The sequence below is a fragment of the Microcebus murinus genome, chromosome 23 (assembly GCF_040939455.1).
Source record: "Microcebus murinus isolate Inina chromosome 23, M.murinus_Inina_mat1.0, whole genome shotgun sequence".
In the NCBI taxonomy this organism is placed as follows: Eukaryota; Metazoa; Chordata; class Mammalia; order Primates; family Cheirogaleidae; genus Microcebus; species Microcebus murinus.
The window spans coordinates 4,773,258-4,799,758 of NC_134126.1; the positions used below are offsets into that span (position 1 = coordinate 4,773,258).

General features: G+C 40.1%; 1 long non-coding RNA gene across 1 annotated transcript in view; it reads left to right on the forward strand.

The window, feature by feature from the left end:
* Positions 1 to 1,911: 1,911 nt before the first annotated feature.
* Positions 1,912 to 26,501, forward strand: part of LOC105875405 (uncharacterized) — a 36,044-nt gene continuing 11,454 nt past the window's right edge. The window contains exons 1-2 of the long non-coding RNA XR_001155914.3: positions 1,912 to 2,134; positions 12,221 to 12,268. This is a non-coding gene — a long non-coding RNA (uncharacterized LOC105875405). The remainder of the gene's footprint in view (positions 2,135 to 12,220; positions 12,269 to 26,501) is intronic.

Below are 26,501 nucleotides of genomic sequence, written 5' to 3' on the forward strand. Positions count from 1 at the left end.
GTAAATATACACCATTACAATCCATGGGACCACCACTGTATATGTAATTCATCGTGGACTGAATATTATGCAGTGCATAGGATGCACAAAGGAAATAAATCACCATATCAAAGGCAATGCACATTCATTGCAGCATTGTTCCCAATAACCAAGATATGGAAATAACCTAGTGCCCATCAATGGATAAAGAAATTGTGATATATATATGATAGAATATTATTCAGCTTTAAAGAGATAACTGCCGTTTGCAACACATGGACAACCTGCAGAACATTAAGCAAAGTGAAATAAGCCAGACACAGACAGATACTGCATAATCTCACTTATACCTTGAATCTAAAAAAAGTTGAATTCATATAGAGTAGAATGGTGTGAGGAGAATGAAGAGATATTGATCAAAGGATATGAATGTGCAGTTATCAGATGAGTATGTTCTGGAGACCCAATGTACAGCGTGATGACTATAGTCAATAATAATATATTCTTGAAATTTGCTAAGAGAAATCTTCAGTATGCTCATCACAGAAAATGTAACTACATGAGGGAATGGATATGTTGATTAGTTTGATTTCAAGAGTTAAATATTTTCTATTTATAATATTTGGAAAGTTATTTTACTAGTGCAAAATAAATATGCAACATATATAAATAAAGACTAACATATTCTATTATTTGATGGTCACTACAGTTCCATCAGCATTACCAGGTAAACAATGAAATAATACATAATGAGTGGCATGTGCACCATCTGAGGGATGGTCATGCTGGAGACTCAGACTTGTGGGGGGAGGGGGGGAAAGGGCATTTATTGAAACCTTAAAATCTGTACCCCCAGAATATGCCGAAAAAAAAAAAAAGTCTGTTTGGATAAAGTGAATATAGCCATGCCTAAATGAAAGAAAACCTATTAAAAGCATTCTGAGGATCACTTCAAGGATATAACTATGTATCTTGATCTACTTGGTTCATTCTCCACTAATTTGCAATTAATGATCTAAATAGGTAACAAGCCCTTGGAAGACACAGTGTGTCAGCCTCTATGGCAAAAGAAGCGAGTGCTGTTCTAGAAGTGCTCCCATCAGAAGACCAAAACAGAGAAAGCTGCTCCAGCTCCCAGGTACTCTTGTGAGCACAGGGATCTAGACCTGACGCCCTCCCTCCACCGCCCAAGCCGCCGTTCCTTCCCGACGGAGACTCACGTGCGAGCTGCACGCTCGAGGCCCCCCTAAGCTGAAGCGCGCGCTCGCCGCTCAGCCGCTCGTGAGCGCCGCCGCCGCCGCCTCCGCCGGCCTTCGTGTGCTCGACCTGCTCCCCTCACCGACCCGCACACTGCACCGAGGTGACTGGGCGTAGAGATAACCCGAACGCCCGACTCTGAGACCTGCGGCCGCCCCTTCCCGGGACGGCTCGCCAACCGTCCTGCGCCCGCCGCGAAGGCCGGCTCCGCCCTGAGGTCCCGGCTCTCGTCCGCCGGGAAACTCAGAGGCAGATCGGCGGCGCGGCCGGACATGGCGCTGGCGCCAAGCCCGTGCCGCGCGTCCCAACGACCGGGACACTGCAGTCCCTCTGCCTCCCTTTGTGTCGCTGAAGAAAACGCTACATTGCTAATACCTGTTGTTAGGATACATGACTCCTATGTCTGACGTGAAGACATTTCCTGAAAAACGTCCCTTTCAGGCCAGACTCTGTCAGACCGCGCCACCCCTCGAGGGCCGGCGAGCCCGCGCGCCAGGCGGCTCCAGACGCCGCTTCCCGTGAGACGAGGGAGCTGGAAGAAAAGATTTAATGTGCAGCCAGAACCCGCAGCTTGTTAGAATAAAGCTTCATGCCCCTTCACCATGCTCAAAAAAATCTAACTGGGAAGCCGTTGGACTGGGCTGGCTCTGGCACTTTCAACTCCTTTGTGAACTGAGGCCCAACGTAGACAGCAAACCGAACCTAGAAACTGCCCCTCCGGAATCACATCCGACCTGCAGCCGGGAACTCTGCCAGCCAGCGGCGAGCTGTCTTCGTCTTGCTGCTGCGGCGACTTTAGAGCGGCGCCCTGACCCGCGGCTTTATTTCCCATGGGTTCAGTTACCCACAGTCGACTGGGGTCGGAAAACATTAAGATTTTGAGAGAGAGACAATTCAGGTAACTTTTATTATAATGTATTGAAAATTATTCTATTTTATTATTAGTTGTTGTTAATCTCTTACTGTGCCTAGTTTTTAAATTAAACTATGTATTAAAAACCATATATCGGGTTTGTTACTATGGGAGATTTCAGACATCCAATGGGGGCCTTGGAATGTGTCCCCCCCCCCCAGATAAAGGAGGACGACAACTGTATAAAAATTTCCCTCTTGCCACTGGCACCAGAGTGCTAGCCGCTTGTGGATTGGTGCTGCCCCAATTCATGAATCATTGAATGTTCAAATAAACTCTTTAAAATTTAGATTTGCATAGCTTTTATTTTAGTCAACCAGTAGAACACATAGCTTGGATTGAATTATAGTGTGTGATGTTTGAACAAAATTGCCGTTTCTGAGTAGGAAGTACAAAACAGATTCACTACTTCATATATAAACTTTTAAAAAGCTGAACACTGTATTAGAAATGTTAACTAAAGTTTTAGACTGAACTCAAACTTGAGATCTAGGAGTTAAGATCATGACTATCTCTTAATAAAGCATCACAATAAAACTTCATAAAATAAGAACCTAATTTCTACCTCAAACATCTAAAGAGTTCTAAAATGAAGAAATAAATTGCAAGTAATGGGACCCCTATTCCTAAAGATGCAATTATTAAAAAAAACAAAGAACTTATGCCTGACTTAGGTATTTAACAAGCCCAGAACTGGGTGGATCCAGGGCTCCACACGCCATGGAGACAGACACCTTTTCTTTCCTCTTCTGTGTGGTGACTGTACTTTCAGGTGGGCTTTCCCAACAAGGTGAGAAAGGTGTCAATGACAACTTCAAGGGCCACAGATTACCAGCTCCTTCCTCAGCAGAAAGAGGGCACCTTTTCCTGACACTTTCAGGAAAGATCCAGGGAGGACTGAGTTAGCCAGGCCAGAGTGGGACATGGCCCTGTCCTCTCCAAACCACCTGAGCCAAGGGCAAGCAAGGTTATGATCTTCGAAAGAGAAATCAGGTCCTACCATCAAACAGACAAAATAGCTGATTTTGATTTCCCCTACAATTCCTGGATAACAACATGAAAAGTCCTAAGTATTTGAAACCAGTCTTCTACAAATATCATGACAAAGAATGGAAGATTTATTTAGCCATGCAGCAGAACATAGAAAAGCCTGTTTTAACAGTTTGATTGAGATGTAATTCACATACCATACAATCCACTCATTTAGAGTATATAATGCAATGGTTTTTAGTATACTTACAGAGTTATACAACCATCACCACAATCAATTTTAGACCATTTGCATCACCCCAAAAGAAATACCATTAGCAATCACTCCCATTTCCTCCCTCTCCACAGCTTCTGGGAAAAATCTACATTTTTATTGATATATAAAAAAATTGCACATATTTAATATATGTAATTTGATGATTCTGGACATATGCATACATCTATGAAACAACCACAATCAATAATACCACTTCTGAAAATTTCTACTCAACCCTTTGTTTTTTGTTATTTTGGGGGCAGTGGGGGTGGGTTCTGATAAAAACACAAAAATGAGATCTATCCTTTTAAACTTTAAGTGCACAATACAGTATTAACTACAGGCACTATGCTGTACGGGAGATCTCTAGAACTTATCATGCATAACTGAAACCTTATACCCACTGAACAACTCCCCATTTCTTACTCCCTCAGCCCCTGGTAAACACCATTTTATCCTCTGCTGTGAGTTTGTTTTAGATAACTTCATAAGTGGGAGCACACCTTCTCATACCTCACATGAGGCAAGGATTTAGGGAGGTTCTCTCATCTAGAACTGCAAATATGAATGGCCCACCCACAAGAATTAAATCTGATAGAAAATTATCTGTAGAATTTAATTGTCTGTTAATTATAAATTACAACTAGCCAAAGACATTTCTTCTCCTATGTCTTTAGCTATAAATTATGTTATTTAGCTTGTGTTATTTAGTTTTGTACCTATTTTAAGACAAGCACTATGCTTGATCTGTCCTTTTTCTCTCATGTAATACTTTCTACTACAATATCTTGGGGCTATTTATTATTTAATAGATATTTATTGATCTGCCTTAGTCTTTAAGATCCTGGAAAACAGCTGCATTTTGCCAGTGCTGCAACTCCTGAACAGCAAAACCAACGAACTATGGTCGTATGCACTAAGCCAGCCCACTCCACCGATGATAATTCTTTCAAAACAACTTATGTAATCACCCTCAGAATCCTCCTAAAAATCCCTACTTCCCTACCTATCTTTGAACACAATTTGGCTTCTAGCCTACCTGTGTCTCTCAAATTGAGATTCCTAAGACCCCAATAAATGCCTTGCCTTACCGCAATGCAGTCTGGTTTCTTTTTGGTTGACAGGCTCCACAAATAAGAGAAACTATGTGAGGAAGGGAGCAAACTTTGTCAGTATAGTCACATCTGCATTTTAAGAATTATTTATGTCTTCCTTCAAAAAATAAAATGATTACTTTCTCTTCAGTTCACACATTTGTTTCTTGAAAGTTTGGAGGCTGTTTACAAGACAAAAGTTTAATGCATTCTTACTTGTTTTTGATGTCACTTTAATAGTATTGGGAGCAAAATGCCAATTGTACTTATATTTTATAAGTGGTTTCCATTAAGACAGTAACAACTACAGAACATTTTATTTGTCATTTTTGGTCTAATACCTTTACAATATATACCTAGCATTATAAAACAGTTATTTAGCAAATTATTTTTACTCCAAAGTGGTTTTGCAAATGCTTCCTCGTATTTTTCTAAAACTCACTATTACCATTTTCTCACTTGACTCTCAATGGAGATCTAACTTTCTCTCTTCAGGAAATCAAGTTTAGATCAATGAGTCTGTGACTCACTATTCTAATTCACTTGTGAAAATTAAGGCTAGAATGTAGAATGATCAAATCATAAATTCTTTTTTTCCCCTCAAAAACTCAGAAAACCATATCAAAAGGCCAATGAATTTGTACTGCTAATATAGGTTGGACTCTTCATGCCAGTCTATATAGATGACAATAATGCTGCCTAGAACATTGATAAGCAACATGGGCTCAAGGGGCCTCATGGCTTTAGAGCACGGGAAAGGACACCCTGTCTAGAATCTACTCCTATGCAGTTTGAAACTTTCCATAAGACATAATCCTTCAGCCAAAGGCCTTGGATGATGGGAGGAAAACAAACCCCTTGAGACCAGTTGAAGAAGGAAGAAACTAAAAGGGGAGTTAAGACTGTAAAGTACTTCATTCCTCCCACTTAGGCCAACTCTGACTGCCCCTTTCTTTATATCCATGAAAAGAAATCTCAAATAGCCAAGTACAAGAATTGGGGGGCTATGTTCATAAAACAAGATTTCACTAAAACAGTACAGGAAAATGGCAGTACCATGATATTAAACTTTATTACACATTTTAACTTTCTTTCCAATAAATTACATGGAATTACAATTTATATAGATAGGCAGGTATATAAATAGATATAATCTTTAAAAACACCTTCTCATCTGTCCTAGGAAACATTTTTACTTTTAGCTTCTGCTTTCTTCCCCTTACCAAACAGTGCCAGTTATTATGGTCCTGTGCATTGTTCTGCACCAGTAAGTTGAACAGTTGACAAATGCAATTGGATTATTAGAAATCTTATTTTCCCTTGATTATATTACAATCTCCAACCCATGTCTCTGGATATGTCATTTAAATGAGTTTGATTAGAATTCTAAGGGTCATAACCTGTGAATCACATTCCTACTTCCAAAACATGAGTGCAAACGAGTTAAACACTGAAGTCTACTTCTAAAACATCATCAGTAACGCAGTGAACAGCCAAACACCATAGAAAACCATAATCGATCTCACTATTCAACATTGTTCCATGTAAAAATGAAATATTCAAGAACACAATCTATCCCGATGTGGCCCTTATTAAACTAATGCAGCCTATTACCGAGGGGCATTCTGATAGGTAAGAGAAAAGCGAATCGAGTCACTTATTCAAAAAGTTATATGAAGCACATTCTATTCCATATGGCTTTTCCAAATATATCCTAAATTTGAAAAGAACAACCCATTCATTTAGGTGATTTCCATCATATTTAAGAAGTTGTATGAAGAAATGCCCTAAGGAAGCTGCTTTTAAAGTTTTTAAACCAAGTACCTCTATTTGTTCTCACCAGAATACTAATTATAAAATCTGAAATTTGCTATGTTCCAAGAACTCTACTAATATGCATCTTATATAAGTAGTTGCAACATAGACCACGTGTCCTACAAAGCCAAAAATGCTTCCTGTCTGGCCCTTTACAGGAAAAGTTGCCGCCCCGTCCCACACTAAAACTGAAGACTTTTTAAGATCCTACCTGCTGCATTGCTTTGTTGAATGTTAGCATATTCTGTTACTAAACACTAAAGTTATAGCATTTAAATTCTGCAGCTGAAATTTACTTATTAAGAATCAACAATCTCCTGTCATCTCTCAAATTACACATTGCTCACACAAAAAAATGTTTACACACAGCCCTTCCCTCTTCTGTACTGTAAACCTACCTTTTAGGGACCCTGTGATGTAGGTCTCATACGCCTTTTATAAGAAAGTATACGACCACCTTGGAGCTATTGCAGCTGTTTCCAATTACCTAACTAAATGATTAGACAATCACATTTTAAAGTCTGTTTTTCATCTATGTAGCTAGTAAATAAAGCTCTAAATTTTAGCCACTAATCTCACTTGAAGAATAGAGCTACATTCATGTTTGTTCCATGAAAGCAGCAGGTTTCTGGCCCAACAAGCCCTTAGAAGACAAAAGGCCAGCACTAATATCTTGCAGCAGTCCCCAAGGACCAGTTTCATGGAAGACAACTTTCCCGTGGTTGGCGGGGTGGGGGGGAGCTCTGTGGCCTGGTCCCTAACAGGCCACGGACGGTGCCCAGCTGTGGCCTGGGGAATTGGAGATTGCAGCTTTATGGGACTGAGGTAGCACATTAGAAAGGAAAATTTAGAATAGCTGTTGATAATCTTTCCATTTACTCCCTTCATCTGACCAGTTGAAAAACTCCAACTGCCCGCCCATCCATCTTTCTACTTCTCCTCTCTTTCTTCCTTTCCCATATTTTCTCTTTCCTTGTCTCCTGGAAGAAAAAAGAACCAGATATAAGACAGGAGGAAAAAAGAAGGCAATAGAGAAAGAAAAGAATAAGCTTAGCTCCTTCTCTGCTTCTACTCAACCCCCATTTTATCCCTAATGCTGACATTGCCGTATATTTTGCTGTCAGATAAATTATAAACACAACATGAAATAACATCACAAAAAGCAGCAAAATGTCTCAGAGACTTCAGCCACATGCATTATGAGGTCTCACTAATTAATACAAAGCCTAAAGACTAACACATTGAAGCAATTAGATCCAAACTGAAAGGAATTCATACTGTTTTCAAACTGGAAAGTTAATAAATATGGAAATCCTGACCTATAGCTCAAGGATATTGTCACTATTCGGATTAATGTTTGGGTCAGGACAGCACGAAACAAAGTAAAAAGGGGTACAGTATATAGATCATGAATATTCTAGAAGAATCATTGAGAATGTAGCAAATCTTCAGGAGAAATGGCCTTTGCCTCTAGCAATAAGGAAATCTCTGGGACCTTAGATAAGATTTTTTCCACACAGCAAAGGGAGTAGAAGTTGGATATTCACACCCATGGGAAATATAAGTGGAAACAGAATCTTCAGATCCAAAGGACAAAGATAAAAGAAGGAAGCTTTGAAGCATAAATACCCGCGGCTCCGTCTTGTCCTTGTCTCATTAGACTGCTCTATCCCTGTGAAATGCAGCTGCCCTAATGAAAAGCAGTAATTAAAAGAGAATCAGAAAGGAAACAAAGGAGGATGGAGGGAGGAAAGAGAACAGGGAAGGGCAGGGAGAAGAGAACTATGTGCAAGAATGGGCTAGATGTTCTGAAGGAGAAGCAGAGAGCTGGCTGGGACACAGCCTTGGAGACACAATTCCGGCAGAAAAGTTGTTTAAAAAATGGCAGCACCGGGAGGAGGAAAGGCCGTGCTGATGAGGCACAGAAAGGAAAGTCAGCAAAGGACGAGACCTTTGTCCTTTGGAGGACCACACCAAGTGAAAAAGAGGGCTGAGGGACTGAGAAGGACCTGTGGAGAGCCCGTCACCAGGAGGTGGCGAGTCGCGAAGGTGAAGGAGGAGAGACTCACCTAAAAGCGGAGAGCTACCAACCACTGGCTAGTGTCTAAGACGGCACCGGACATTGAAGCCACAGTGAAACTGTTAGTGTACTATAAAAAATTCAAAAGAGGAAATGCAATAAACTCATTTTTAAGAATCTAGGCTCTGCGAGAGGGGCGAGTGGAGCTGGCCGAAGGCAACTCCGTGGCTGGCTGTTGAGGGCACGGCGGGGAAAAGGGTCGGGTCGCACGCATTCAGGCTTGTGTTCTTCAGCACGCTCCGGGTGCAAAGCAGATTGCTAGTCATTCCACCTGCAGCAAGAGAAGAAGAAGAAGTTACACTGTCTGTTATTGCTGTGTGCCCCAAGTAGGGACTCATTAAATATGTATTGGTAGGATGAACTCATCTTTTTTTATTAATGTAGGATAAATATCACGGTTAAAGAATATTTGAAATTCCAGGCAGAGTCTTAAGAGGCAACTAAATCCAAGGCAGTAAGAAAAAAATATATGTGAACTAAGATATTTCTATTTAAAAATGGACTACCATTTGTTGAATTCCTACTATGTGTAGGACAAGATCCCAAGCATTTTATACATTTTCTTTTTAAACTTCAAAGCATACCTGCAAGATAGATGTTATTCTCTCCAATCAACAGTTTACAAAACTAAAGCTCAAGGAATTTGTGTGCTACCCACTGGCCAACAAGGAATGGATTTGAGGAATGGATTATCTCTGCCAGAATATAAACCCAAGGAGGACAAGGGTTTTGGTCTATATTGTTCTCTATGTTTTCCTCTTAGAAAAACACCTAACACAAAGAAGAAAGTGAATAAGTATTTATTCAATGAACAAATAAATGCCTATTTATAATCAGACAACTGAGTATTACTAGGGAAAAAGAAGTTATGTAATCTTGCCAACTGGTCTCATTTTAAATTCATGATGCTTAATCTCAAAAGTGGGCTCCTAGCCTTGACATAGCAATCCAAGTTTTTTCAGCCCATTTTTTTTATATGGTATTTAAAACCGTGAGTCAGAATGATATCACCTCTAAAGGAATGCATAATAGAAAAAAAGAAAGAAAGTTAATGTTTACAAGCCTGGGAGACAAGGATACCCCAGAAAACGACTCAGGGAAAGGAGATGGTGAGGCAGGGCAAGATCCAAGGGAACGTGGAACCCCAGAAGCGAAGGGAGGAGAATTGTCAGTTTCCCCAGGAAGCAAACTTTAAGACTGAGATGTGCATGCAAAAGGCTTCCTGGGAGTGTTCTCAGGGTTGGCTTCTGTAAGGAACTAGGAGACACGCGCAGTTCAGAGGGAGAACCAAGATGCAATCGCAACAGGTGCTCAGCCAAGCGTGCAGGGAGCCCAGGTTGGACAGCCCTGGAGAGTACCGCCCCCCTGTCCCCCGCCCCCCACCCCACCTTGAAGCAGCAGGTCTGTACCCACCTGGCACCGGGTGCAGCTGGGCTTCGGGCCACAGCTGATGCCATCACACACCTCCTTTTAACTAGATTCGTCTCACTTTGGAGTCGATCCCCGCCTGATCACAGATCAATAATTAAAGTCAAGTCACAGCATAACCTGGTCAGAAAAGTGCTGGGCCTGCTGCACGGGCGCAGGGACTTCACACAAAGGAGCTGCGGGCTGCACAAGTTTACTCTTCTATACACCTTGTGCCTCGTAGTTTCCTCCTCAACAGTCATCTGTGTCCACTGCCATCTGTGCCCCGCGGCCTTCCCGTGAAGGCTTAGGCCATCAGACCTCTTCCGCCTCCTCGGGGCCTCTCAGTTTTTGAGGATTTTAGCTTCCGAGTTCAATATTATTCTCTCCAACACTATTTTGGTCATTCTTGGTGAATTCAACATGCACAGAGACGCCCCTTGCAATGCCTTGCTTTCCACTTGCTTGACCGCCTCTCTTCCAACGAGCCTGTTCACTCTTCCCGCGCACTCACACGGGCGCCCTGGGCCTGTCATCAGTGCCAACGAGCAGAACCCCTCCACGGGAGGGCTGAGCCAGAGAAACAGCGCCACCAAAGAGGCGGAACACGGGCAGCGCCGCACAGACCGAGGGCGTGGAGGCTCGCTGTGCGAGGCCGCCGTCTCCGTGTCACACGCGGGAGCCTCGCGTCCGCGGGGCAGGCCGCGGGGAAGGGAGGCCGACACAAAGCCGAGAAGAGAGCCCGCTGGAGCCCGTAAGGACGGGCGGAAAGCCTGGCACTGCCTCCACGTCGCCGACGCGAGCGCGCAGAGCCAACACCCGTAGGGGAAGCGCAGCGGCCGAGGGCCCAGGGGCTGGAGGAAGATCCGGGTGGGGGCGCCGCGCCAGGGCCGTGCAGCGAGCCGGCAGCGGGCGAGGGTGCCGGAGCTCCAGGCGCTCTGCCCTCCCGCCTCTGGAGGGTGACAGCGAGGTGGCCGGCCCAGCCACCCTCCGGAAACAGACACACACAGGCACGGAGTTCCGGGGAAACAGTTCCGGCCAGACTGACACATCACAAAACCATCACCCCAGCCGTGATTTTAACTTGGAGCACTGCACTCTCCGGCAACCAGCTCCTCTTTCCAGCTCATTCCTTCTAGTCCTCTGTCCCAACAGTTCCTTGACCCCACGGGGACTGGCAATCCCTCGGTCCTCTCAAGGCTTCTCGCGTCACCAAATCCCCAGTTTGCTCTGCGCCCAGTGCGCCATTACCGTCACTCCTGTTGGTCATAGCAGACGCGTGCTTCACGTTCCTTGCTCTACTCTTACCATGTTCCCCTGCTGAAACTCCAGCACCCACGGTTAAATCCAGCTGTCTGCTTACTCCTGGCCTGCACCTGCACAGCTGAGACGTTACTGGGGAAAACCACACAAGCATTCTGACTGGCCTTCCTTTAAGTACATTAACTACTAATACATTGTTCACCTTAAGTGAACTTTTAGTACTCTCCAGAACCCTACTATATTTCCCTAGTTCATTCTTGGACACTCATAGATGATGTACCTCCTCATACTTTCTCTGTTTCATACCTTCTATCAAACTTCAAAAACATCTTCCCCCTTTTCATTCTCAGTTCATGACCTTGCTATCTATTTGTATCAGTTATCTGTAGCTGCATAATAAAGCATACTAAAACATAGTGGCTTGAAACAATAACCATCTTATTTAAATCACTACTCCGTGACTTCATAATTTGCGCTTGGCTTACCTGTTCTCAGGTAGGTTCACTCACGTGTGACCGTCACCTGATTCAGTGAGACGGCTGTGGCCACAGCACCTCTCTCTGCAGGGATGTTCACTCTCCGTCAGGAGTCCCAGCCTGGGGGTGGGAGCTGCAGGCCCCTTCCCGTTAGAACTCGCATGGCATCGCTTTTGCCACTTCTGTGGACAGAGAACAACACAGGGCCGGCTTGAAGGGCTGTGGTGACAGACTTAACCTTCTGATGAGAGGTCAACTTTGTGGCTACATTTACAATCCACCACACTGATTAGTCATGAAATGGAAAATCTGTCACAAATGGGGACAGAAAGCAAAGAAAAATAGAACAGAAAGCAAATGAAACCCTGTATCTATATTTTTATCTACTTTATCAATGTTTTCACATAAATACAGATAAATTTATTCAGTATTTGTGCTATTGTTTTTTACTTTAAATATTGATTGAATCACATGCTAAATGTTCTGTGTTAGAGGATTAGCAAATAATGGTCCACAAGCCTAATACAGACTGTAAATAAAATTTTGTAAATGAAGTTTTATTGTAATATAGCCATGCTCATTCATTTATTTATTGTCTATGGCTATGTTCACATTACAATAGTTCAATAGTTGCAACAGAGACTATATAGCCCACAAAGCCTAAAATATTTACTATCTTGACTTTTACAGAAAAAAAATTTGCTATCTTCTGCTCAGTGGCCTTTTTCCATCTCTGAAGTAAGTCAATTTATTCTATAGAATTCTAACAGACATACTGTCCATTACTCAACTCCCATAGGTTTATGCAAAGGACCTGCCTCAACACTTTACAGACTCGCCCTTTTATGTTCTAAGAAATTTCTTTGGTAGGCTTGTCAGATTCTGCTACATACAATGAAATATTTATTTCACGTAACTGTGGAACTAAAAATCACTGTGAAGGACACAGCACAGCCACCTTTTGAAATGGCACTAAAACCTAAGTAATGCACAAGACCATCTTTTACTTTATCTCTAGTATCAAATCATTAGTCAACATTGAAGAGTAAAACTTAAATATGGTTCTTAAACATTATTGTACTTCAGAGTCATCTGAGGAGGCTGTTACAGGGCTCACTCTTAGGTCCCATCCCTAAGAGATATAATTCAGTAAGTTTGAAGGATCGCCTAGAAACTGCATTTTTACAAGCACTACATTCATTTTCATGATGGTGGTCTAAGAAACTCTGAATTAATGGGGTTAGAAATCAGAAATAAAGGGGCTTAGTGAACCATGCTTTTTACTCCTTTACTTTCTAGAGAAAAACCAAAAGTATGGTATGTATTCTCATAGATTAACAGGTAAATAGTTAGTAATATATCATTTCCTTAAGCCAGGCACAGAAAGACAAATACTGCACAATCTCACTTACATGTGGGAGATAAAAAGGTGGATCTCATAGAAGTAGAGAGTGTATTAACAATAGTGGTTACCAGACACCGGGGGAGGGGTGTAGATGGGTAAAGGAAAGATGTTGATCAAAGGGTACAAACTTTCAGCTAGACAGGTTTAGTGATCTATTGAACAGAATGGTGACTATAATAAATAATAATGCATTGTGTATTTTGAAATTGCTAAAGTGTACATTTTGAATGTTTTTACCACCAAAAAATGATACGTATGTGAGGTGATGATTAGCCTGATTTACTCATTCCACAATACAAACATATATCAAAACATCACATTCACCCTATAAATATATAAAATTACAATTTGACAAAGTTATATATATATATATTTAGATAGATAATTTCCTTAGATTTCTCACTGAGGTTTAATAAAAAGCCATTGTTGGGCACTTTGGATTCTATTTCAAAAGTTTACTTTGTTCAACTTTCCTTACATTCTTCCTAACAATATTGATTATATCTTTATTTTATCAGCATTTTAAAATGATTAAAACTATTGGACCTTATCCGGCACCCCAGAAGGCACTCCTCTATTTCCTCACTTTCTCCTTAAAACCTTATTTCAATACCATTTGCTGAAATTTTTCTTTAAAAACAAAAACAGTGTAATGTAATGGAAAGAGAATTGCAATTAAAAGATGTGACTCGGGAAAATGGCGGAGTAGAGGCAACCCGGGACTCCTGCTCCCAGAGCAGGGGACACAGAGCCTGGTCTCCCACGCGAGTGGGTCTCCCACTGCAAGGACAGCATGGAGAACCCGCGGAGGTGCAGCGGGACTCTCATACAAGGATAAACAAGGTGATCGGGAGATAACCTCGTGTTCTCTGGAGAGTGCAGAGCCAACGACAGCGCGTGGGGGACGCCGGCCAGGGGGTGAAGTGGGATCGGACCCACAGGAGAACTCCTTGCTTCCCCACTGACCTCCACCCCCACCCAGCCAGGGCCCTGCCTGCAACTGGTGCGAAGTCGCAGCAGGAGAAGAGCGTGCTGGAGGGGCGGTCGATGGTGAAAGGCGGCGTGGTCTCCCCTGAGCCCGCTAGGACGGCTCCAAGACGGGAGGAAACGGATCCGTGCGGACCGGGGAGGCGCCTAGAGGTCTCGCCTCTGGTAACCTGCGAGACTCAGCGGGGGCTCTAGGCTGGAACTGCCCTGGGTGAACAAAACCTCACAGGGCGGGTCAGGAAAGCGAGGCTCTGGCTGAGCAGGCCGGCGGGCAGGCGGCGTGGAGGAGCCCATGGGGCGTCCTGTTGACCCAGGCCCCCAACCCAGCTCCAGCCGCACCCTAATCAGCCCCCCCAGTGCTGGTGCCCTACGAGTGCGCTAGCGATGGCCATTGAGGGGTCCACAGCCCAGCCATCAACAGACAAGCCCCCGCCCCGCCCAGCCGAGAGTCTCTCCTGGCAAATCCCGCCCCTACACAATCTACTTTGCTCGCCAGGCCTGGCTCCATCAACGAACTACTGACAAGTCTCACAGCCGAGGGGAGTGACAGCCACTGGGGCGCGGGGGTGCAGGGCAGACTGGGGAGATACCACCTCCCCTCAGCCCGCATCTCTCTTGCCGAAGTGGTAAGCTCCACCCTTGGAGGCAGGGCGAGACAAGAAAACCTGCTCTCCCCAAAATCTAGGGAGAAACCACTGAAACTACCCTTGTCAGGGGAACCTTCCAAGTGTGGTGGAAGAGCTCCCCCAAGTGGTTGATAAAGAAATTACAAAAACTGGACGCCTGAGCTCTAGCAATTGACCCAGATGGGGAGGGCCCAACACAATTCAAAAAATCAAACTGAAAATACTCCCCCTAGGAGATGCACCAGCTCTCAAGAAAAGGAGTCTGAACAAATCCAAAACACTAAAATGACAGAAGAATTTCAAAATTGGATTGTAAGAAAGCTCAATGATATGCAAGAAAAAATAGATAACCAACACAAAGAAACTACAAACAAGATACAACAATTGGAACAAAGATTCACTAAGGAGATCTACATCTTGAAGAAGAATCAATCAGACATCCTCGATATGAAGAATTTATTCAGGGAAATTCAAAACACAGTGGAAAACCTCAAAAATAGAGTGGACCAAACAGAAGAAAGAATCTCAGAGGTTGAAGACAACTCCTTCAAATCAAATAAGTTAATCACAGAGTTAGAGCAGAAAAATAAGAGACATCAGCAAAGCTTACAAGAATTGTGGGATTACACAAAGAAAAATAACCTGCAGGTCCACTGGATACCGGAGAAGGAAGAAGAAAAAACCCAACGGTTGGATAAGCTTTTTGAAGAAATAATTGAGGAAAATTTCCCAGGTCTAACCAGTAACCTAGAATTAGAAATACAAGAGGCCAAAAGGACTCCTGGGAGATACAATGCAAACAGGAAAACACCATGCCACGTAGTCATCAGGCTGACCAAAATATCAACAAAAGAGACCCTCCTACAAGCTGTAAGGCGAAAGAAGCAAGTTACATACAAAGGAAAACAAATCCGAATAGCGCCAGATTTCTCAACTGAAACAATACAAGCAAGGAGGGAATGGGGACCCACTCCCACTCTTTTGAAACAAAATAACGCCCAGCCTAGAATGTTATACCCTGCAAAACTAAGCTTATATAAAGGAGAAATTAAGACATTCTCAGACAAGCAAAGTCTCAGAGAATTCACCAAGACAAGACCAGCCCTACAAGAAGTACTCAAAACAGTGTTATGCACGGAACACCATAATAAAAACTCATGAAAATAAAAACAACCAAAACCCAAAGATTAAAGGCGAGATATTACAATGGCTCAAGAGAGAAATCAAAACAACAACATCCAACCCAACAGAATGAACAGTAATCTACCTTACCTATCAGTTCTCTCAATAAATGTGAATGGCTTAAACTCTCCACTCAAGAGACATGGCTGGCTGAATGGATAAGAAAATATAGGCCAAGTATATGCTGTCTTCAGGAAACACATCTAACCTGCAAGGATGCATACAGACCAAAAGGGTGGAGATCAGTATTCCCAAGCAAGTGGAAGCCAAAGAAGTCTGGCATGGCCGTTCTAATTTCAGAAGATCTAGTTTTTAAACCAACAAAAGTACTGAAAGGCATAGATGATCATTATATAATGGTGAAGGGCACAGTTCAACAAGAAGAGATAACAATTTTAAATATATATGCACCCAATTAGGTGCACCCAGACTCATAAAACAAGCCTTACTGGATCTAAGTAAATTGATTAATAGCAACTCCATAATCACTGGAGATTTCAACACCCCACTGACGGCACAAGACAGATCCTCCAAACAGAAAATCAATAAAGAAATAATGGACTTAAACTAAACTCTAGAACAATTGGGTCTGACTGACATTTACAGGACATTCTACCCAAAATCCACTGAATATACGTTCTTCTCATTAGCTCATGGGACATTCTCTAAGACTGACCATATCCTAGGACACAAAGTAAGCCTCAAGAAATTTTAAAAAATAGAAATCATACCATGTATCTTCTCAGATCACAATGGAATGAAAGTAGAAATCAACCCTAACAGAATCTCACATTTCTACACAAAAATGTGGAAATTAAACAACCTCCTACTAAATGATTACTTCATAAATGAAGAAATAAAGATGGAAATTAAAAAATTCTATGAACAAAATGACAATGGAGAGACAAGTTATAAAATCCTCGGACACAGCTAAAGCAGTTCTGAGAGGAAAGTTTATGTCCATAAATACCTATAACCAAAAGTCAAAAAGATCACGAATAGACAATCTAATGAAACGACTCAAAGAGCTGGAAAAAGAAGAACAGACCAACCCCAAACCCAGCAGAAGAAGTGAAATCAACAAGATCAATTCAGAACTAAACGAAATTGAAAACAGGGAAGCTATTCAGGAGATTAATTTAAAAAAAGATGCTTCTTTGAAAAAATAAACAAAATTGACATGCCATTGGCAAGGCTAATGAAAAGCAGAAAACAGAAATCTCTCACAAGCTCCATCAGGAACAAAAAAGGAGATATCACAACTGATACCAAGGAAATACAAAATATAATTTATAAATATTACAAAAATCTTATTCACACAAACTGGAAAATGTGGAGGAAATGCACAGATTTCTAGAAACACACAGCCTCCCTAGGCTCAATCAGGAAGAAATAGACTTCCTGAACAGACCAATCTCAAGAGCTAAAATAGAAACAGCAATTAAAAGGAAAAGTTCTGGTCCAGATGGTTTCACACGCGAATTTTACCACACTTACAAAGAAGAACTAGTACCTATCTTGCAGAAACTATTACACAACATAAAGAAGAACTGAAACCTCCCTGACACCTTTTATGAAGCAAATATTACTCTGATATCAAAACCAGGAACTGATGCAACAAAAAAAGAAAACTACAGACCAATATCCCTAATGAATATAGATGCAAAAATTTTCAACAAAATCCTAGCTAACAGAATCCAGACGCTTATCAAAAAAAAATCCATCACGACCAAGTGGGCTTCATCCCAGGGATGCAGGGATGGTTCAACATACGTAAATCTATAAATGCAATTCACCACATGAACAGAAGCAAAAAAAAGACCACATGATTCTTTCAATAGATGCAGAAAAGGCTTTTGACAAAATTCAACACCCTTTCATGATACGAACACTTAAGAAAATAGGCATAGAAGGGACATACCTAAAAATGATACAAGCCATATATGACAGACTCATAGCCAACATCATACTGAATGGGGAAAAATTGAAAGCATTCCCATTTAGAACTGGAACCAGACAAGGCTGCCCACTATCTCCACTTCTATTCAACATAGTGCTGGAAGTCCTGGTTACAGCCATCAAACAGGAAAGTGGAATTAAAGGTATCCAAATAGGGGCAGAAGAGATCAAACTTTCACTGTTTGCTGATGATATGATATTATATCTAGAAAACCCCAAAGATCCAACCAAGAAACTCCTGGAACTGATCAATGAATTTAGTAAAGTCTCAGGATACAAAATCAATACACAGAAATCAGAGGCATTCATATACACCAACAATAATCTAATTGAGAACCAAATCAAAGACTCAATTCCCTTCACAATAACAACAAAGAAATTAAAGTACCTAGGAATATACTTAACCAGGGAGGTAAAAGACCTCTACAGGGAGAACTATGAAACACTGAGGAAGGAAATAGCAGAGGATGTAAACAGATGGAAATCCATACCATGCTCGTGGATTGGCAGACTCAACATCATTAAAATGTCTATACTACCCAAACTGATCTACAGATTCAATACAATACCTATTAAAATCCCATCAGGATTCTTCACAGATATAGAAAAAATAATTTTATGCTTCGTATGGAACCAAAGAAGATCCCGAATACCAAAAGCAATTCTAGGCAACAAAAACAAAATGGGAGGCATTAATATGCCAGATATCAAACTATACTACAAAGCTGTAGTAATTAAATCAATATGGTATTGGCACAAAAATAGGAATATTGACCAGTGGAACAGATGTGAGAATCCTGATATAAAACCATCCTCATATAGCCATCTAATCTTTGACAAAGCAGACAAAAACATACGCTGGGGAAAAGAATTCCTTTTCAATAAATGGTTCTGGGAAAACTGGATAGCTATTTGTAGAAGGCTAAAACAGGACCCACACCTTTCACCTCTCACAAAAATCAACTCATGCTGGATAACAGACTTAAACCTAAGGTATGAAACTATTAGAATTCTAGAGGAAAAGGTTGGAAACACTCTCCTAGACATCGGCCTAGGCAAAGAGTTTATGAAGAAGTCGCCAAAGGGAATCACGGCAGCAACAAAAATAAATAAATGGGACATGATCAAACTAAAAAGCTTCTGCACAGCCAAAGAAATAGTCATAAAAGTAAACAGACAACCTACAGATGGGAGAAAATTTTTGCACCCTACACATCTGATAAGGGGCTCATAGCTAGAATACACTTAGAACTCACAAAAATCAACAAGAAAAACAATCAAATAACCCTATTAAAAAGTTGGACAAGGACTTGAACAGAAACATTTCTAAAGAAGACAGAAGAATGGCCAACAAACATATGAAACAATACTCAACATCTCTAATCATCAGGGAAATGCAAATCAAAACCACAATGAGATATCACTTAACTCCAGTGAGAATGGCCTTTATCAAAAAGTCTCCAAACAATAAATGCTGGTGTGGATGTGGAGAGAGAGGAACACTCCTACACTGCTGGTGGGACTGCAAACTAGTTCAACCTCTGTGGAAAGCAATATGGAGATACCTTAAAGCGATATAAGTGAATCTACCATTTGATCCAGCAATCCCATTGCTGGGCATCTACCCAAAAGATCCAATGACACTCTACAAAAAAGACACCTGCACTCAAATGTTTATAGCAGCACATTTCATAATTGCAAGGCTGTGGAAACAGCCCAAGTGCCCATCAATCCAAGAATGGATTAATAAAATGTGGTATATGTATACCATGGAGTACTATTCAGCTCTAAGAAACAATGGTGATATAGCACATCTTATATTTTCCTGGTTAGAGCTGGAACCCATACTACTAAGTGAAGTTTCCCAAGAATGGAAAAACAAGCACCACATATACTCACCAGCAAACTGGTATTCACTGAGCAGCACCTAAGTGGATACATAGGTACTACAGTAATAGGGTATTGGGTAGGGGGAAGGGGGGAGGGGGCAGGTATATACATACATAATGAGTGAGATGCGCACCATCTGGGGGATGGTCATGCTGGTAACTCAGACTTGTGGGGGGAGGGGAGGAAAGGGCATTTTTTGAAACCTTAAAATCTGTACCCCCATAATATACCAAAATAAAAATAATAATAATAAAATTAAATAAAATAAAAAGGATGTGACTCATCTAATGTGTGTACAATCTCAAAGCAAAATTCTTACCTGTAACATGAGTGGGTTATACCAACTACTCTTTGCTATACCTTACAAATTTGATAGTCTGTGATGTTCTGTTGTGATGTATATTTATGTCAAGGCTTTAAAAATCAATTGTAAGTATTTACATATAATATTTATTTGGAGAATAAAAGTAGATTAAAAGTTATCCTATCACCAAAACTATTTAACCTATCTTTAGTAGGCACCTATGTTAAAAAATAGGGAAGTATACTTTAAATAGACACCAATAGGAGAAATAGTATTCTTTTCTTCCTATTAAATCTGTGAGTACATGTAATATTACATTTAATTATAATTTCGGTTTTATATGACTATATCATTGAAATGTTGCTAGTGAAATTTGATGATAGTTTTTAGGCCTTAAGTTCACCTATGAATAACTGATATGCCTTAGCCAGATGAATACTCAGTCGTTGTCTACTACTTTGCTACTACCATAAATAATGTTCAGGCAGAGTTATATGGAGGAAAATGAAAAATTTTGTGCAATCCCTTTGATAGCATAGATCTGGAAGTCCTAAAATTGTTCTCCTTTTTTATTATTTTGCATTCATACAGCAGCCCCTTACATGTAACTTAAGTCACATAAAAAATTGAAAGCATTGAATTGATGCCTGTGAGAACCTTAATGGAATATAACTCAGAATGAAGCATAGTAGAAAAACAGTGTTCTTTTTTTGGGTATTTTTGTTGTTGTTGTTGTTTTATTTTTTTAGTTTCGGTCATTATGATTTTATAAACAAAGCCAAATTGCTTTTTGTTGTTTGTTGTTGTTGTTGTTTTCTATTTATGTGCCCATATGCACATGCAACAAGAACCCAGTGATTTCCAGCAAAGGCATCAAACAGCTTATATGTCAAAGAGACCAAGCAATGATAGGTCCTTAAAAGTAGGGATGAATAAGAGGCATGGCTTTCTGAGCAGGAAGTCCTGAATAAATGTAATAATAGCAACACTAGGAGTTGCAACTTCAAATTTATATAGTGCTTTTTAAGTAGTGGGCACTGTCCAGAGTCTTTTACACACATTACCTTATTTAATTTTCACAAAACACTACACTCCATTAAAAAAGTATAATATTTCAGATTTAGCAGTGAGGGAACTCAATGTTAGGGATTAAGATTTTGAGTCACAATTTCATTATTAAAAAGATGCAGTTAGGATTCAGAGAAAATCTGGGGTTTGATCTCAAGTCTATCTTCTCCACTCACATAATGACTATCTTCTTCTTTTAGAGAATTGCTTCTCATCTCCCCATCTCTAACCCAATCTCATACCTTCTCCAGATTATTTTTAATAATGTTTATTAATTAATTTTAAATAGATGTTTCTATTAAAAACCTATCAGACTCTTCAGACATAGTAAGTGCTTAACAAATGGTTGTTCTTTTCCTTTTCTCCCCACTGTCAATTAATTACTCTTTAGTCTTCTCTGTGGTCTAAAGTGGAAGCTACATGGCTGAAAAATATACTCCCACTAAAAAAATCAATGATGAAAATGGATATTGATGTGTTATCTTGATGCATTTTAGCGTAGGACTCTTGAAAACACAATGCTCATGTAATGGATTCATTCAAGATTCTGCAACAGGCCAGTGGTAGAGATATCTAGGAATAACAAGTTCTTAGAGTAACCAACCATCCCAGTTTGCCCCAACTGGGTTGAGAGGTTTCCTGGAACATGGGACTTTTAGTGCTAAAACCAGACCCAGGCAAACCAAGATCACTGCTATAGCTTGAATGTTTGTCCCCTCAAAAACTCATGTTAAAATTTAATTGCCAATGTAACAGTATTGGGAGATAGAACCTTTAAGAGGTAATTAGGCCATGAGGGCTCGGCCCTCATGGGTGAGCTTAACACCTTCTAAAAAGAGCTTTCAGAAGTGGGTTCTCTCTCTTTTGTCTCCCACTCTTCTGCCATGTGAGGAATAGTGCTCAAGGTGCCACCTTGGAAGTGAGGACCAAGTCCTTCCCAGACACCAGACCTGCCCATGCCATGACCTTGGACTTCCCAGCACCCAGAATGTAAAAAGTAAACTTCTATTCTCTATAAATTACCCAATATCTACTATTCTGTTATAGCAGCACAGAATGGACTGAGACACTCACTCTATCCTAACTCCTCTGAACTACAGTGAAATTCCCCGAGGGTTGACCTACTAGTGCAGAAAGGCATACATAGTTTTATTCACCCTGACTCATATGTATAAACATTAGCTGAGGATAAACTTTGAGAAGTACACATGATAATATAAATGTGTGATGCAAAGACAAAAGTAAATAACCCCAAAATATGTTTTTTAATACAACAAATTGAATTTTACCTTGAAATAACTCAAGAAGACCGTGGCTATAATCATAAGGCTTCTACACAATTACATTATGCAGCGAGAGCATATTTCTCTCCCTACCCCTTGGGTTGATTTCTATGGAACTTGACATTCAAATATTTAAAATTTGTTTCATATAGATAAACTTACTCAAAACTGAGTTTACTAGTATCACAGCTGTAAGCATACTTCCTTTCTCATAGCATGAGGACCTAATGAATCCAAGATAGTTGTTTACTTTGACAGAAATGTTCAGTGATTTGTATTTCAAGATAAACTGTTAAATTGAAGCATTGTTTATAATTTTATATGTGAGAAACCGCTAAGAATTTCTCTATAAGAAAGCTTCACTTAATATTTTATAATATCTGTGTCCTATGCCTTCTACAGATTCTAGTTTCACACATTATATGCCAATAAAAATGGGAAATAAAAAGAAATTGTTAGACTAAGGCAATAGGCAATAGCACTGCAATTTTTTTGAAATTTCTTGAACCACTTTCTCAGAAAATTATAGCACCTGATGGCATTTAGAACTTACATTTTGTATAGACCTAAGTTGCCAGGAATAACAAAACATAAGTATATATGAGAAAATTTAATGTCCAATTTATATAATGAAATATCTATACACATACATCCTACTGTCTTTCTTATAAAAAGAATTACATTTTTCACTACCTTTTTTCAAGTCCGTGAGATTCTCTTTCCTAAGTCTGATGCTAATTAGAGAAATATCATGAAAGAGGTAGAAAAGGAAAAAATAAATAATCTATTTTCTATTAGTATATTACATTTTGTAGACAAATGATATTGCACCGTCGTTCCCAGCTCAGCCTGGACCTGCACATTGAGAGTGGTAGGCGGGGCCAGGGCAGAAGGCCCAGGGAAGGGGAGTGGAGGTGAGCAGGTGAAGGGGAGGGGAAATGTGGTCATTTTGGATCATCCAGGTTGTGGTGCCACTTCCTCCTCACCACTACCACTCCCATAAACTTCAAATCATAACATTGCAAAGGTGGTTTTATGCTATCAACACTAATAGCCAACAATGGGCCAGGGAAGTGGATTAAAGCAAAAATATGGAGTTTCTTATAGCTAATACTTCTCTGTATCATTTTGTGAAAAAATATTGTAGCAAATTAAGCTTTCATCATCACATACTAAATGTTATTATTTACTAGATTTCTAGTGAGTAATTATGATTTTTAATTAAACAATAACCCATAGAAAGCTAAAAAGTGTAAAATTAATGGAGTAGGAGCAAAGGGCAAATGATACAAAGAACCTCTTTTATTTCTGCCAAAAGCACCTCTTCCCTAGTTTTGATGAGTTAATATGCCTTATTCTCCCATTCTGTGCTCAGAGATAGAAGCAATATGGGAGGAGGAAAATTAATCGCAAGTTAGAGAAGCAATAATACCTTACACTTATATAGTGCTGTCCATATGCCAGGCACTCTAAATGCTTACCTAAATTAATAAAAGTTAATATCTACCTCATAAGGACTTGCCCAATAAGGAAGGTATTATTATTATCCCCACTTTACAGATAAGAATATTAAGGCAGAAAAATCTTGAGTAACTTGCCCAAGGTGATATATTTAATAAATAGAAGAACTTGACTTTCAACATAGACATCCTAGTTCCAGATTCTGTGCTCTTAACCACTCCCACCTCTCTAAGGAAAGAAAATGGCTATGCACAAGTATAACAGCAAATTAAGACAGCTGAAGGGTGGCAGATGAATGAATGATCTAAACAACACGCAGCAACATGAACAGATCTCAGACACAACATTAAGTAAAAGAGGCCAAACAAAAGAGCATATTCTGTATTATTTGATTTATATTATATTAAACATATAGGATTATAGTATGTGTGTATATATAGATATATTATTATATACACTGGTATATATTGCTACATAGACTAAAACATAGCAATATATTAATACATACTAATATATTATCATATGTAGTGTACTATTAATATACTACATACTATTTACAGTATATTTAGGTATTATAGTACATAAACTATATATAGTATTAATATATAGACATATATTACATAGAAAATATGTACTACTATGGTAAAATATATAATATATGATAGCATATATAGAATTATTCCATTAATATTATATCAAGTAACAAAAAACAGGCAAAGCAAGTCTCAGCAGCTCGAAGTTGGGACAGTGGCCACCCTTGGGAGTGAGGGAACTGGAAGGAACTGTGAGGGGCTTCTAGATGCTCTTAGGTCTGTCTTCTGTCCTGGGTATTGATCATATGGTATGTTAATTTGAGAAAATGCACCAAGCTATATACTTATGATATTTACCCTTTTCACACGTGTATTATATTTCAATAAAAGGTTTTAAAAGGGAAGAATTGGAGCTTTAGTTCACCTCAAATAAAGCAGGGAAGGGCCCTCTCCTCATTTTTATTAACACTCTCTTTCTGTCCCATCCTAAGGCAGGGGATCCTACTGTGTCATATCCCCTACTATATACCCCTCCTACCTTTCTTTCTCTTTTTTCTCTTTAATCCTCTCTTGTCAAAAAAAGTCTACAAAAAAGGAAAAACTATGTTTAGTTTCTTGCACTAAATAATAATTTGAATGTTCAGCCTCACTTCGATTTAGAGGAAAGAATTACAAATGAAAGTTAAGAAAGACAAAATTTCTGAACCATCAATAATTAAAGAAGTTTTCAGTGACTAAAGAGCTTTATCCCAAATATCAAGACTGATGTATAAATTCATCATAATCCTCCTATAAGACTCTTTCCTTGTTAGTCCTGCTCCATCCAGAACCAGAAGCGGGTAGGAGGGAGGCAGGGTTGGAAATTGGGATTTTTCTAGAGTTCAAAAGAAAAAGACAAACCCAGAATCCACAATGGAAAGCTTTTTAGAAAGCATTGAAACTATGATATTTGATTTCACGGCTACGAAACTCTCAGAACATTGGTTTCTAACAGGATATAACTTTCTCCAAACTGCCATATGGGCCTTTTGAGCTTGAGACATCTAATAATGAGAAAAATAAGGAAGAAAACACACCACATTCAGAGATTGTTTCTAATGGAAACCCAATTTGACAACCCTACCACCTGCTTTATATCATTAAACTGAAGGAGACTATGAACAGGAAGAGTGTGGAGGAGAGACATTGCTAATAAAATATTTAAGAAGATCAGGAAGAGCCATGTCAGGCTTTTAGTTTACCCAGAAAGAGCATCTTCCTAAAGTATCAGTCAACCAAGATTTACTGTATAAATAAAATCACCTTCAGATTATAAAGGTAGAAAAAATGCATAAAATGTAGAAAGATAACCTATTTTTAAAATCTGGAATGAAAGGACAAAATGTTCAAGAAGAAAGGCAATGACAAGCATGTTGCTCTTTGTGGCTGCAATATTTACTTTGACCTCATCATGCACAGGTGACAGGTACCAAGTACCAGTAACTAAACGTCATCCAGGAGCCATATTCTAACAGCTGGGGTTTCCACACAATACACAATGTTACATAGGATTTGGTATGCCTTGAAACAAACAAACCAACAAACAAGCAGGACAACTACATAGTTAATGTCTGAACACTACCTCCTCCACAATTATTGTTGCTATAGGAGATGAATGATTGATTGCATGTGATGGAATTTATCATCTTTCAAATGTGCATTTTCCTGTTGAACACTGAAATAATGATGATCCCAGAGAGCCCTGCAGATTGCCCAATCTATCAGCATTTTTCTCCGTGTTTGACTTTCATTCCTCTGCATTTGATTGCTTCTGAAACAATGGTAGCAGAATTGAAAATGCTCTTTATATTCCCCAGATGATATTCATTTGCAATAGATAAGCAAATGCAATTTTCCCTATTACACTAACAAGGGAAAGACACCCCCTACATTAGAGCACCCGATAAACACAGGGCAGGAGATTCCGCTGTGAGCACCAGCCCACCCGAGAGAGCAAACTGAGGGATGAAGCGCAGCTAAGCAAAGTCTGTTTTCATTCACACCTGCAGGAAAGTCGGTGGATCTCCCACCTGGGCACTGGATATATATTTCAGCCCAATTCCGGGGCCTATTTTCTCCCTAGGAAAAGAGGGATACCCACAAATCCTGGGCAGTGATTTTGTACTAATTTAAAGTGACATGAGAAGCTTGAATTACCTAAAATGTCAGTACATTTGAGTTGTTAGTGCTTGCTGCCTGGCACTGGTTTTCCTACAACAGGACTTCTCTTCCTA